A 13,217-nucleotide genomic window follows, 5' to 3' on the forward strand; every position below is an offset into this window, starting at 1 on the left:
ACACTATCCTGAGAGCACAGAACCAGCACAACAAAACAAAAAGTGATACTTCCAACTTCTGTTTCTGTATGTTTGAGGATGTAACATAACAGCTTTGCTGAGGTGACAAAAACTGTAAAACTTACTATATGTGGCCTAGCCCAACATGTGGTATATTGTACAACTCCACGTGAGAGCACGGTAATAATGGTGAATAACATATCATATGCAGAATTCAGACAGCTTCCTCAAAGAGGCAAAATATGAGCTTTCATTATGAGAAGTTGCTCAATGTATACAACACTAAGAAAACTGTATACACGACAGCTATTACTTTCGCTCTCTCCCTCACACTGTATGACTTGCGTATCACCACAGGTGACTCATCACAACGCTTTGTAAAAAATGAGGTGCGATTCCCCCCAATAAATCAGTACCAAACCCTTATCCTTGACATATGGATTTTAAATGGACCACAGGCAAAGAAACAACAACAACAACAAAAAGACATGGAGCTTCCCCCTTCACATCAGAGTCCCCCCTTGCAAATCAGGATCCTCCCCTTTCACATCAGAAGGCCCCCATTCACATCAAGAGCCCACTTTCCCATCACAGTCTTAACCCTTTAGCTAAAGTTTGAAGGAGCCCCTGACAAAGACAGACGGCACGCCAGGGTGCCATGGTACCGTGCTTGAGAAAGGTTGGCCTAGATAATCATACTATCATTTTCCATTGCCCATTGCTGTTACATTGCTTTCTGTACAGGACCTTTGATTGGAAGAATGTATTTCATAGAAGTCTTTTCTTTGTTCTAGATCAGGGGTTTTCAACTCTGGCCCTCCTGCTGTTGTGGAATTACAAATCCTATGAGGCATTACAAGATTGACTGATACAGGCATGACTCCCAGATGTAGAGGCATGTTGGGTTTTGTAATTAAAGCACGGTTGGATTGCCGGAGTTGGCCACCCGTTCTTGATCATTGCCCTATGCACTACTTTGTAGCAGTCAAAGGGAATGATTAGTAGGGATGTTGGAGTCAAGCGTGAGTTCGACTCGAACATCGGCAGTTTGTGTGTTCGACGAACACATGAACTGTCAGGGCGTTAGGCGGGCTGTTCGTCCGCCGAGCGCCCCACAAGGCACTGCGCTTTATTAAGCCCTGATTGGCTAAAGCCTTGCACCTGACCACAGGTCAGATGCAAGACTTTGCCCAATCAGGGCCCAGTACTCTGTAAAAGCCATGATTGGGCAAAGTCATGATGTCTTTGCCCAATTATGGCTCACCTGTCAGATGCCGTACAACTGTAAACTGTTGGGCAGAGCTAGCTGTCACCACTAGCTCCACCCAATTGTTTATATGTTGCCAGCATCTGTCAAATTGCCATTCTGCGCTGGCAGTTAGTCACAAGCGGACGGGACGCCGGTCGTTTTTTTTTTTTCCGTTGAGTCGTCATCTGGACGTCGTGATTGACCCTAGGATTTTGTCTGTGGATCTATTTTTTGGTTTGTTTTTTTTAAATAAAATACTTCTCAAAAACTTTTTTTCAAATAAAGGATTTTTTCAAAAGTCTGGTCTTTTAATTTACAATGTGATTTAACCCTTTAGTGATTGAACCCCCCATTCACAAGGGGGGCTACATCTGGGTGCCCCTTTATTAAAGGGCTACCCTGATGTGAATAAGCCCCAGCCTGTACCCCGATAACCAACGCCCTAGGGCTTGTGGTGAAGAGGCGCTTGTCCCCATCGGCACAGGGACAAGGTGGTTTTCCAGGGGCAACCACCAGTAGCATCTTTTAATTTCATAGGTCCTGCACACTCAGAAAATGTATGTTTTGGAGAGAGTTTGGGAGAAATATGTAAAATGCTGTCCTCCCTATGAATAGCTTAGATTCCTGGCTACCTCAGGATAGTACTTCTAAGTCTCTCTCTAGGAACAAGTATGCACCCAGTGAAGTCAAAGGAAATTCAAATACCTGATCTGCACACTTGTTCCAGGTCAGTGACTCATAGTATTGAAGCGTGGATCAGCAACACATTTTTCAATTAGCAATGGCAGCCCACGCTTTTCTCTCCACATGGGTTTCTTATAATGGAGCAGCCTGTCCAAATGTAATAATTTAAATTTGAGTGACATGTAATTAAACAATTATATCTACCAAATTAAGTGTACCTATAGTTCTGAAGGATCACATAAAAGTAAATTGACAGATTTTAATGACAGAGCAGTGTTTTTGTAATGTTGCCTTTCTATAGGCAATTAGCACCTGGGAGTCCATATCTTTGGCTTGCAGCGAATTTACCGTGATCATGACCATTAACAAAAGCCTGGTCACAGCAAGTCTACAACAGACACAACAGTGACATCCGTGTCTATTAAAAGGGACATCCGTGTCTATTAAAGGATAAGTTCACCTTTTGCAAAAATGAAAGAAATGCATCATTTAGAATATATATACAAATATGCATTTCTTTAATATGTGCATTCATGTCTGAAAAGCATTGCAATCGTGATCACTCGATCATAGCTGCAAAGCTCAGGCTTCTGCATATTTTCAAACTTGCGGAGGTTAGGAGAGATGGGGGGGGGGGGGGGGGGGGGAATATAGCGAGAGAGACTGAATAGCTTCCATGCATCTGTGAAATATAAAATACTGTGTTCAGAAAGTGAACTTTCACCTAGATCTGAAGATCCCATAATAAAAAACATTTAATCTTCAAATTTTCCAGCATATGTTGTGAACCAAGCCAAATAATAATGTTTGCAAGTGGCAGTCACTATACTGAAAAGTATGACTGCTTATCAGATGTAGCAGAGGAACATTTCTGTAAAGTATGTGACTAAAGTCATATAAGTTTATTGCTTGTTCCTTTCCGGTGTTACAGAGCCTTTGAAGGCGTAAAAATGCTATTTCTGTAAAAAAAAGTAAACATTAAAAGTTGCATACTCTTTTTAGGTATACAGTAGTTTTGTTTGAACAACACCTTATTAAGTTAATAGAGATAATTGACTCTGTTATAGAGAAATTCTGCCTCAACCCCCTTGCCCTAGTTTGCTGATTCCCACACTCTCTTAGTCATGGTGACAGAGAGTCACAGGAGTGACAGCTCATACCACTTCCTTAAATGATAAGTTCACCTTTTGCAAAAATGAAAGAAATGCATAATAATATATATAAAAAATATGCATTTCTTTAACATTTGCATTCAAGTCTGGAAAGCATTGCAATTGTGATCACTCACTCATAGCTGCAAAGCTCGGGCTTCTGCACATTCTCTCCCAGGCAGAGCTCGTATGGAGGTACGGGGGAAGGACGGCTGGACTTCAAACTGCATTAAGGCCCCATTCACACCTGACCGTTTTGTAGCGCGTCCTACGCTCGATGAACGCTCTACAAAACGGTAAAAAAAATAAATAGCATTGTAGTCAATGGTATCGTTCCCACCTGTCCGTATTTCCGCCCGTCCCGAACGCACTACAAAACGGCCCACGCATGAAAAGGTCCCGGAGCGTTTTTTGCTGCGTATTGGTCCGTTTTGTAGGGCGTTTTCCATTTGTATACTGCCAAGTAGCCTTTGGAATCGCGCGACTTTTTTACCGCGAATGGCGGTAAAAAACCCGCGTGACGGTCGCGCGACAGACGCGCATATTACAATACGCATAGGTGTGAATGGGGGCTAAATCATGTCATACGGCATCTAGCCGTCCTCCCTCTAGGTAGATGCAGGAATATGGGCAGCTCTAGAGTGAGGACGGCTGGACGCCGTATGAGGTAATTTATTGCAGTTTGAAGTCCAGCCGTCCTTCCCCCATCTCTCCTAACTGAAACTCCATATCTGCAGGAGCTCTGCCTGGGAGAGAATGTGCAGAAGCCCGAGCTTTGCAGCTATGAGTGAGTGATCACAATTGCAATGCTTTCCAGGCTTGAATGCAAATATTAAAAGAAATGCATATTTTTTTATATATATTCTTAATTAAGCATTTCTTTTATTTTTGCAAAAGGGGAACTTATCATTTAAGTTTGTTCTTCCATCTTGCGAATGGAGGGGGGAAAAATATATGGGCAGGTGAATGTAAGCGAACATGTGTCTATTTACATCCAATTACTTCCAATCGATCACAATCAGGTCCGCACAAACTGGTCTGTTCCATTTTGTTTTCCAGACCTAGACGGAGTCAGGGATAATCAGATGTAAATGGAAACACATCTGCTTACCTTCCACTACCAATAGGCCTAACAGATCCCCCTAAAAAAAAAAGAAAAATGACAGATGGACCTGATCTGACCGTATGAAAGGGGCCTTCCAATGCTCTCGAAGCCTTGAATCTGCAAATTTAGAGTCACTGTGTGCACATGGCAGACACATCGCAGGAAGGAAGGAAGGAAGGAAGGAAGGAAGAGACTGACTCTGCAATGTATGGCTTTGTGGTGCACTGCAGGTACATTGCCCACTGATGTAACAGCGGCAAGCGTGAGGCGGGAAGGAGGTGCAGCGTGTGGAGCGTGGATGCGGGTGGGTCTGGCAGCGGCAAGCGTGAGGCGGGAAGGAGGTGCGAGGAAAACAATATCATGTTTTCTTGGCAGTTTAGGAAAATCAGAGATGGCTGCAAACTGAAATAGTAAGGTTTGTAAATTACATAAATGTTACATTTCAAAATGGTTTAAGTTGCGATTACTTGTTTTTATATGACTGTTTAAAGTGGAGATTCCAGTAAATATTTTATAAGAATGCAAGCAAGGAAAACCCAGCAAGTCAGCATAGTGAACAGCAATGCATAAGAAAAAAAGGGAGGGATTCGAAAATATAGGTTTGGAAATTGTGTTTTTCCTTTAAGATAATGAAACAAGGTTCAAGATGAAGACACTTCATCACCCTACGTCAGAGCCCAGTTGGCTTGCACAAGCTCATCAACCATGACAGATCTGGATCCCGCATATCTGCTCTGTATTATATAGCAAGTCTGTATTCACTTTCAGCAATATACAGGTGAAACTCGAATAATTACAATATCATGCAAAAGTAATTGCAGTAAGTGCTGCAGAAGGGGCCCAAACCAAGTACTGAGTACATATGCATGCTTGTACTTTTCAGAGGTCCGATATTGTTCTATGTACAATCCTTGTTTTATTGATTGCATGTAATAATCTACTTTTTTGAGGTTGTGGATTTGGGGTTCTCATGAGCTGTAAGCCATAATCATCACAATTATGACAAATCACGGCTTGAATTATCTTGCTTTGCATGTAATGAGTCTATCTCATATATTAGTTTCACCTTTTAAGTTGCATTAGTGAAATAAATGAACTTTGCACGATATTCTAATTATTCGAGTTTCACCTGTACTCATGTCACAATATTATATAGCACTAATGCCCTCTAGATCCAGCCAAACTGCAATTTGTGGAGCCCTAAAATTCAACACAGTATTGTCATTACCGTCATCTAAAGTTGGGTACACGCGGTTTAAATTCATACCATTGGTGCCACTGTTACATAGTTACATAGTATTTGGGGTTGAATAAAGACATACGTCCATCAAGTCCAACCCATATAGGTCCACGCATCATCTGTTGGCGCCTGGTATCCCTCAATTAGCTGATCAAAGGAGCCAGTTGGAAAATTTTAAGCTGAACAGAGCTAGCAGCCAATCAGCTGTTAGGCCCCATTCATTTTTGGAAGGTTGTTTTTGCACGTTTTTATGCGCATTCCAGCACTGAAACTCGATTAAAAACGCCCTGATTAGCACGTTTCCATTCAAGTCTATGTGGAAAATGTGCTGATCAGCTCTGAAAAAGTAGCTCATGGAGCGGTTCAGGTGACAGGCGGATTGAAGCGCGCGATTGAGCACGTTTGCCTGAACGCGCCCCATAGAAATAAATTGGTTTTTAAATGTTGGCGCCCTGGTGTGTACAGAGCCTTAGATCAGTTCAGGTAATCAGAATACAATGCAAACAGTGGGGCATTCATCTGTCAACACTTGTAAGCATTGATGGAGGAATCTGTTCTTTTTTTTGTTCAGGCCGCAGGTTGAATGTGTAAAAAAAAAAAAAAAAAAATAGAACCATGTACACCCCACTTAAATCTGTATCTTGCAGTTTTAGCACTGTAATCCTAATGGGAGTCTTACAATTTATCACAACTAGGCAGTATTTAAAGCAAATATATCACTGGGTCCCTGTGTATCAGATCATCACATTTTACTATATTAAAGTGATTATTGTCTGTCTTTCACCCTCTAATGTATCCGACAGATCATTGAATCACTTAAATGGGAATTACTGGCAGAGTAACACATACTCTTCCCAATACTTAGAGGTGGCGTGAGACGCTGCAACTGTCACAAGACCGATAGCTGAACGATCACATGACCACTGGTCAGACAGCTGTCGGTCTCTGCTGTCAAATAGGCAGCCGGGGTGAATCACGACAATACTGGCTTATCGGATACAAATTAAATGGATTTGTCCTTATATTGCATTTGGTAAATCCAAATGAGATTGTACAATGAGACTGTAATGTGTATGGCACTGCATAAGACTGCTATTTTGGGGAACTGGCCATAATGAACATAGAAATATATTCAAAGGCTTCTGCAACATGACTCAGCCACACATGAGATTTTCTGTGAACTAAACCCTCAAGCATGATGGCTGAAATGCAAAAAGTGAACATTAATCCCCTGGCTGTCTGTTCTTTGAATTAAGGAGGCATACCGAATACAGGTCTCCAATGTCATTCTCAAAATTGCTGGCAATACACGTACTTGGTTTTAAACAAGCATCATTAAAGCTGATCTCCGGGCACAAAAACTTTCATCTAAATATATATCTCAATAGCTGCAAAGCATGTAAACCCACCAAATGCATTCAAAAATCCAGTTATTACCTAGTAAATGTAGCAGTGACATCATCACTGTGCTGTACATAGCCTGTGCACATAGCAGAGCTGTGAGAGGGAACCAACTGACCAACCTACTACAGTCTTCCTGCAGAAAAGGGGACAGGAGGGGACGAAGACAGGACTAATCTTCCTGCACAAGGAGAGAGCATCTGTGGCTGGTCTTTATTACAGGAAGCTCCTGCACAAAGACAACATTTTGCACTAGATTACTGCCCAGATCTGGAAGAAATAAAAGCTCACCAAGATTCATGTAAAAATGACTCTCGTATCTGGATAATATTTGTTTAATCCCAGAGTTCAGCTTTAAGTCTCACTGAATGGAACATATTGCATACAGCCACTCTGCCATTTGGAATGAAATGCCTTGGACTGAAACACACAAGAAGCGCAGAACAACTGGCGTCACAGGCATCAAAAGTAAAACAAGGAACATAAACTCTGCCACACAGCAGACCCGAGTTATTTTTATATGGCATTTCGCTTACATTTAGGCACATACATTCAAGAGACCTCATACCTTTGCTATAACCAAGTTTTCATTATGTCAAAACAGTAATAAACCTTAAAATATCAAGACGGGGTCAAACACGTAATTCCTAAAATACAGAGCGAAACACAGGCACTGGTGCTCACGGACTTCTAAATGGTTACCTAATCAATGGTTCAATAGGATTAAGCTATATGATTACAGCTAAATTCATTTACATGGATAATCTACTGATTAATTCATGAGTTGGGTGGCAAACATCCATTAGTCAAGAAAATGTCAAGATAGAATTAGTCCTTTCACTTTACTGTTATGTCAATGTTCTCTAAAATATACGAAGAGGTAAACTGAAGCACCACTTGTAGACATAAAGCTGATTATAATTAGGATTTTTCCATCTGTGGATCCTTTCAGTACAGAACCCCATTCCATGCTCTGCTTCAAAGTGGCCGCCAGCAAATATAATGACAAACTGAAGCATATAGATAGGCTGAAGATGCAAACACAGGGGCAGGGTAGATCATTTTAGACTTGATCTATTGATAATTGCTCTGTGTATGGTGGAAAAATGCTTCCAATGGCTGATCAGAATCTGTGGATGAAAAACATGGGTGCATCAAAAACATTTCAGCCACTAGGTGGAGCCAAGCAGCATAGGAAACCCCTATGTTCCTCAGGTCCATCTAGTTGCAGGAATGGCGCACGAGGAGCATTCACCCAGCTATACACTGGGCAATCAGCTCCTATAACCCCCTGTAGGATCCTGAATCTTGAGCCTAGCAGTAAATGTTCAAATCCTTTAGATCTGACAATATAGTTTTTTTGTTGCCAGATCAGAATATTTATTGCCAGAATCAAGATTCAGGATCTTGTTGGGTATAACGACATATTGCAACATCTCAATTGAAACATGTCACAGATAGGCTGAAGATACAAACACATTGGCAGGGTAGACTATATCTATTGACAATGGCCCTGTGTATACAGGAAAACTACTTTGATGGCTGATAAGAATCTGTGGCTGAAAAACATGTGTGTATCAAAACATTCCTGCCACTAGAGGGAGCCGAGGAACATAGGAAATTCCTGCACTCATAGGCTCAATCTAGTGGCAGGAATGGCGTGTGAACGGCATTCACCTAGCTATACACTGGGTGAACATTTATGCATCAGCCCCATGATCCCTGTAAGATCCTGAATCTTGGAATCTGCTTATTAAATCTGTGGATGAAAAACATGGGCATATAAAAAACACTAGGGAATGCCTCTAACACATCAATAGTCCCAATTAGGGTTGCACACAGGGGTGTATCTACTGCAAGGCAAACTAGGCATTTGCCTAGGGCGGCACTTTCAAAAGATCGGTGTTGCAGCTGCAGAGCTAGGGAGCCAATCAAGCCAGGAATAGAGAAGGCAGCTATTGCAAAGGTAGAACTAGAGCGTCCAGCTACGTTGATAGCACAACCTGTCGGAATCTATATACACCGTGCACGCTGTATCCCGCAACTGACAGGTTATGCAAAATGTCTTAAACAGGAAGGGGTGTGACTAGTTTAGATTAGGTATGGGGGGGTGCTCGGGTTTAGTCTTGCCTAGGGCAGCACAAAACCAAGATACACCACTGGTTGCACAGATACCAAGTACAGTACTCGGTACAAGTACGAGTACATGTACGGATACTTTTGAGCTCCAAGACTACACTAGAGAAAAATTCAAAAATTAGGAGGCAGCTGTCATTTGTAAGGAGCACACGGAGCTCCCGAGATTTGTACATCTCTGTTTTAATGTATGATTTTGTTTTCATAAACATAAATAAAGGGATGCACAGATACCAGTTTTGCGAGTACGAGTACTGATACATTTTTGTTTATTGTCATGTGTCAGTTTTTCTAAAACAATACAGACTAATGATTTCAGGACAGTGGTGGAGCACCAGAGCCTGGTCCCAGCTGCAACCGCTGCAACCCTGGTAGTTCTCATGAAAATGCCAAGTATCTGCACTGGTACTCGAAAAGTATCTGTGCATCCCTAGTCCCAATAGATGGAGCCAGGGAGCATAGGAAATCCCTATGTTCCTCGGCTAGTGGCAGGAATGGCATGTAAACGGCATTCAACCAGCTATACACTGAGCCATCTCTATACACTGAGTCCCTTTAACCCCTAAGATCCTGAGTCTTGACTCTGACAGCAAATGTCCAAATCATTTTGACCTGGCAATATAGTTTTTTGCCAGATCACAATGTTTACTGCCAGAATCAAGATTCAGAATCTTACAGGGGTAATAATGTTTTGATAAACCCATGTTTTATATAAAAGAGTTAATGACCAAACAGCACCAATCTCAAAAGCTAACCATACCCTATACAATCTGATTGTACAATCTTTAGATTTACCAAAAATATGTAATATTAGGACACGCCTACACAATCCATTCAATTTGTATCTATTCAGGCTGGCCCTTGCACTACAACGCTTATTGTACAGCGCATGACCAGCTTTAAAAATGTAGAAATATGGACACCGGAATTCCAATGGCATGTCAGATACGTCTATTTATTGACGTGCATGCAGCATAGCATAACACACTCACTGCATGTACGTCAATAAATAGACATATCTGACTTGCCTTTGAAATGCGGGTGTACATATTTCTACTTAAGTACAGAGACGGTGGCCATCCGACGACAGCTGTTGTACCCACCTAACTTTTATGGAAGAGTGGTTACGAGGGCGATGGGTATATGGACTTCAGATTTAAAATGTGTCCTCATCCACAAGATTCTGTAATATAAACACCTTGAAAGCTCTTAACAGAAAAACTAATGTTATTAGAATGATTCTGCGATTTCCCTTTTACTAACTGGTTTTGGTATTGGTTTGCAACTTCGGTAAAGTTATCCACAGGCATAAGATGATTATTGTCTGATCAGGATAATTACAATCAGCTTCTCAGTTCAATGTGCTTTGAAAATAAAAGAGAGAAGGTGATTGGTTGCCATGCACATCTGCTCCACATTCTGTCTGCTCCAGGTTTGATAAATTCCCCTCCATGTATTTTGGTGCAATTGTCTAGCATAGGGCAGTCTATTGAAATGAATGGGCTGCCTAAACACATAAAATGTGTATACCCCTGCATGCACTGTCACACATGCAAAGGTGTGAAACAAGAACAAAGCTCAACATACCCTTTGCAATCTGACTGTACAATCTCTTTTAGATCTACCAAAAAGTATATCGTAGAAGAACCTGCTTGACTAGGTATAAAATTCACTGGATAGATTAGATAGGTCTTCATATTACATAGTTTTGATAAATCTAAACCTAACCATACACTATACAATCTGATTGTGCTATCCTTTAAAAATGTACCATCAACTATGTAGTGCAAGGGCCAGCCTGATATGATACAAATTCAATGGATTGTTTTGGTTTGTCCTCATCTTGCATAGTTTGGGCAATTTTAAAGTAGACTGTACAATTAGACTGTATACTGTGGAGGGAGTTTAAAAGAGAACTATGGCCATACTTTTTTTGGCTTTTTTTTACACCTTTATTAGAAATGTCCTCCTGTGACCCAAACTCAGCATACAGTTGGCTATTGCCTGCTAAATGCTGACAGTGTAGAGCCGTGCTGCAGCCGGGAAAAATCCTGACAATATTGTCAGGATCCACCCCACTGCCTTATTGACAGCTGGCTCTACCGCTATAAAGCCAGATGCGTCCACCCCTTCCCCTGTCTGTCCCACCACTGAGCACTGAAGGAACAGAGAGGGGAGGCGGAATTCCTGCGGGAGTGGTGACTGATCACTCCGTTCTCTATCAATAGAGCCAGTATGTGACAGCTCCACTGTCACAGGTCGCTTCTAATTATGGGGATGTGCATTTATTTCACTCTCTCCATAATTATCCTTTAAAGCTAAACTGCAGGCACAAAAAACAAAAACTGAAATATATTCCTCAAAAGCAACATAGGATATAAATCCACTTTATGTAAACCACAAAACTACTATATAAAAGTAGCATTGACATCACTGTGTTGCACAAAGCCTGTGCAGAGAGCAGAGCTGTGGGAGGGACACAGCAGGTTCCATACACTACAGGCTGCCTGCAGAAAACAAGGGGGGGATACAAGACCAGTCACTCTACACAAGGAGAAAGGGCAGCAGTGACTGGTCTTTATTACAGGAAGCTACTGCAAGAAATACACAAATAACACCAAGATTCTAGTAAGAATGCACATGGCTCTTGTATTTAAGCATTACTTGCGTCTTCTGGAGTGTAATGCATAGCTATCTGCAGAAAACTAAAGCCTTGCAGGTCAGGCCAGTGCCTTAAGACAGTCTTCAAGATGAACCTATTTGATTGACAAAACCGATCAATAAGACTTGTCTGCTGCACATATCCCTTATGTAATCCGTTCTCTATATAGAGCAACGTGTCCAGAGAAGCCAGGAAGGTCAATGACGTTAACGCAATGCATGCTACCACAGGGGTTAATCGGAACCGGGCTAACAAGTTTATGAAGACATCTGTAGGAGGATCGTCTGCCATGAGCAGCCCCATCCCTCCCTGTCATTGTGGAGGTACACAGAGGATTTCCCAGGGCTTTGCTGCATGGGGAAATGACTGGAAATGCCAATGACAGCTCTGCACTCTGATAAGGGGAGTTCCGCATTAATAGGGGAAATGTCAACTCAACTTTCCAGCTGTCACTGATCACCAACCCCATAGCATCAGCCATCCTCTCATCTATAGGGTCACATTAAATTTTAGATGACATTATGGAGAGGATAAGCATATCTCATCCACAGGGAATGACATGAAATGATGTGTGCAATATCGTCCAGAGATGCATGCAATAAAAACCATACAAAACACAGCCACTCATATATTTATCAATGAATAAACAGTGTCAGGTGTGTTACAAGCACCAAAGCTTGCAACATTGTATCCGAAATATACAGATTAATCATTGCAATCATGCCAGTGCGAAATGCCTGTAGGATTCCCATAAAGCACAGAGGTGATATTAACATTTGTCATAACCCAGGAACGTTTTAATTCAGTCACAAATTTAAATTAATTCAGTAGCTTGGGCTGCATTACAAACCGAATGTATGATCTAAGCATGCAGACACGTTCCATCTAGCAGTGCACATAGTATATACTGCAGTGTATACACATGTATTACCGGCTGAATGTTCTAATCCATTCATGACATGCGTCTCTTGCACACACAATCCAATTGTCCGGAGCGGAGGCAATAGTAATAGAAGTCTCACCTGTGCAGCTGCAGTGCACACACCGGTCTCTGCAGCTTCCCTGCTCCCCGGCTATACATGTCAATGTGCCAGTGTTTGCACTGGATCCACAACTCCGGCCTCCCTGCAAATCAGCTGCCTTCTAGCAAAACCTCTCTTTCAGCTTGAGTAATGGAAATATGCTATGCTGTCTGCTAATGGCTGCAGGCAGCGGAACCTTCTATTGGCTCTGCTCTTTGCAGCAGCTGCGATGTGCTTCATAGCGGAAGGCATCCTCTGCATGCCTTTAGCAGTGGACACAGTTTGCTTCTCCAGATGGGAACAGGGCTTTCACTGGAAGCTGAAGTTTAATCCGATTAGATTTTTTGTTTTCCCTGGTTCTTCCTCCCACCTCCCCTCATCAACATGCAATTTATATATATATTTTTGAAAGTCCATTTTCATTCTATACCTTACTTTAGATTAGATTTTTTGTTTTCCCTGGTTCTTCCTCCCCCCTTCCCTCATCAACATGCAAATTATATATTTTATTTAAGTCCATTTTAATTCTATACCTTACTTTAGATCCTGTCATCAATGGGTATCTGT

At 41.8% G+C, this 13,217-nt stretch overlaps 1 protein-coding gene across 1 annotated transcript in view; it reads right to left on the minus strand.

Annotated features, from left to right (window-relative positions):
* The window catches only part of CAMKK1 (calcium/calmodulin dependent protein kinase kinase 1), a 180,413-nt gene extending 167,646 nt beyond the window's left edge, over positions 1-12,767 (minus strand). Inside the window, exon 1 of the mRNA XM_018553389.1 lies at positions 12,651-12,767. The gene's annotated coding sequence lies outside the window, so the exon portion shown is untranslated. The remainder of the gene's footprint in view (positions 1-12,650) is intronic.
* Between the last annotated feature and the right edge of the window lie 450 nt (positions 12,768-13,217).

This window comes from Nanorana parkeri, unplaced genomic scaffold (assembly GCF_000935625.1).
Source record: "Nanorana parkeri isolate BGI_ZX_2015 unplaced genomic scaffold, ASM93562v1 scaffold118, whole genome shotgun sequence".
In the NCBI taxonomy this organism is placed as follows: Eukaryota; Metazoa; Chordata; class Amphibia; order Anura; family Dicroglossidae; genus Nanorana; species Nanorana parkeri.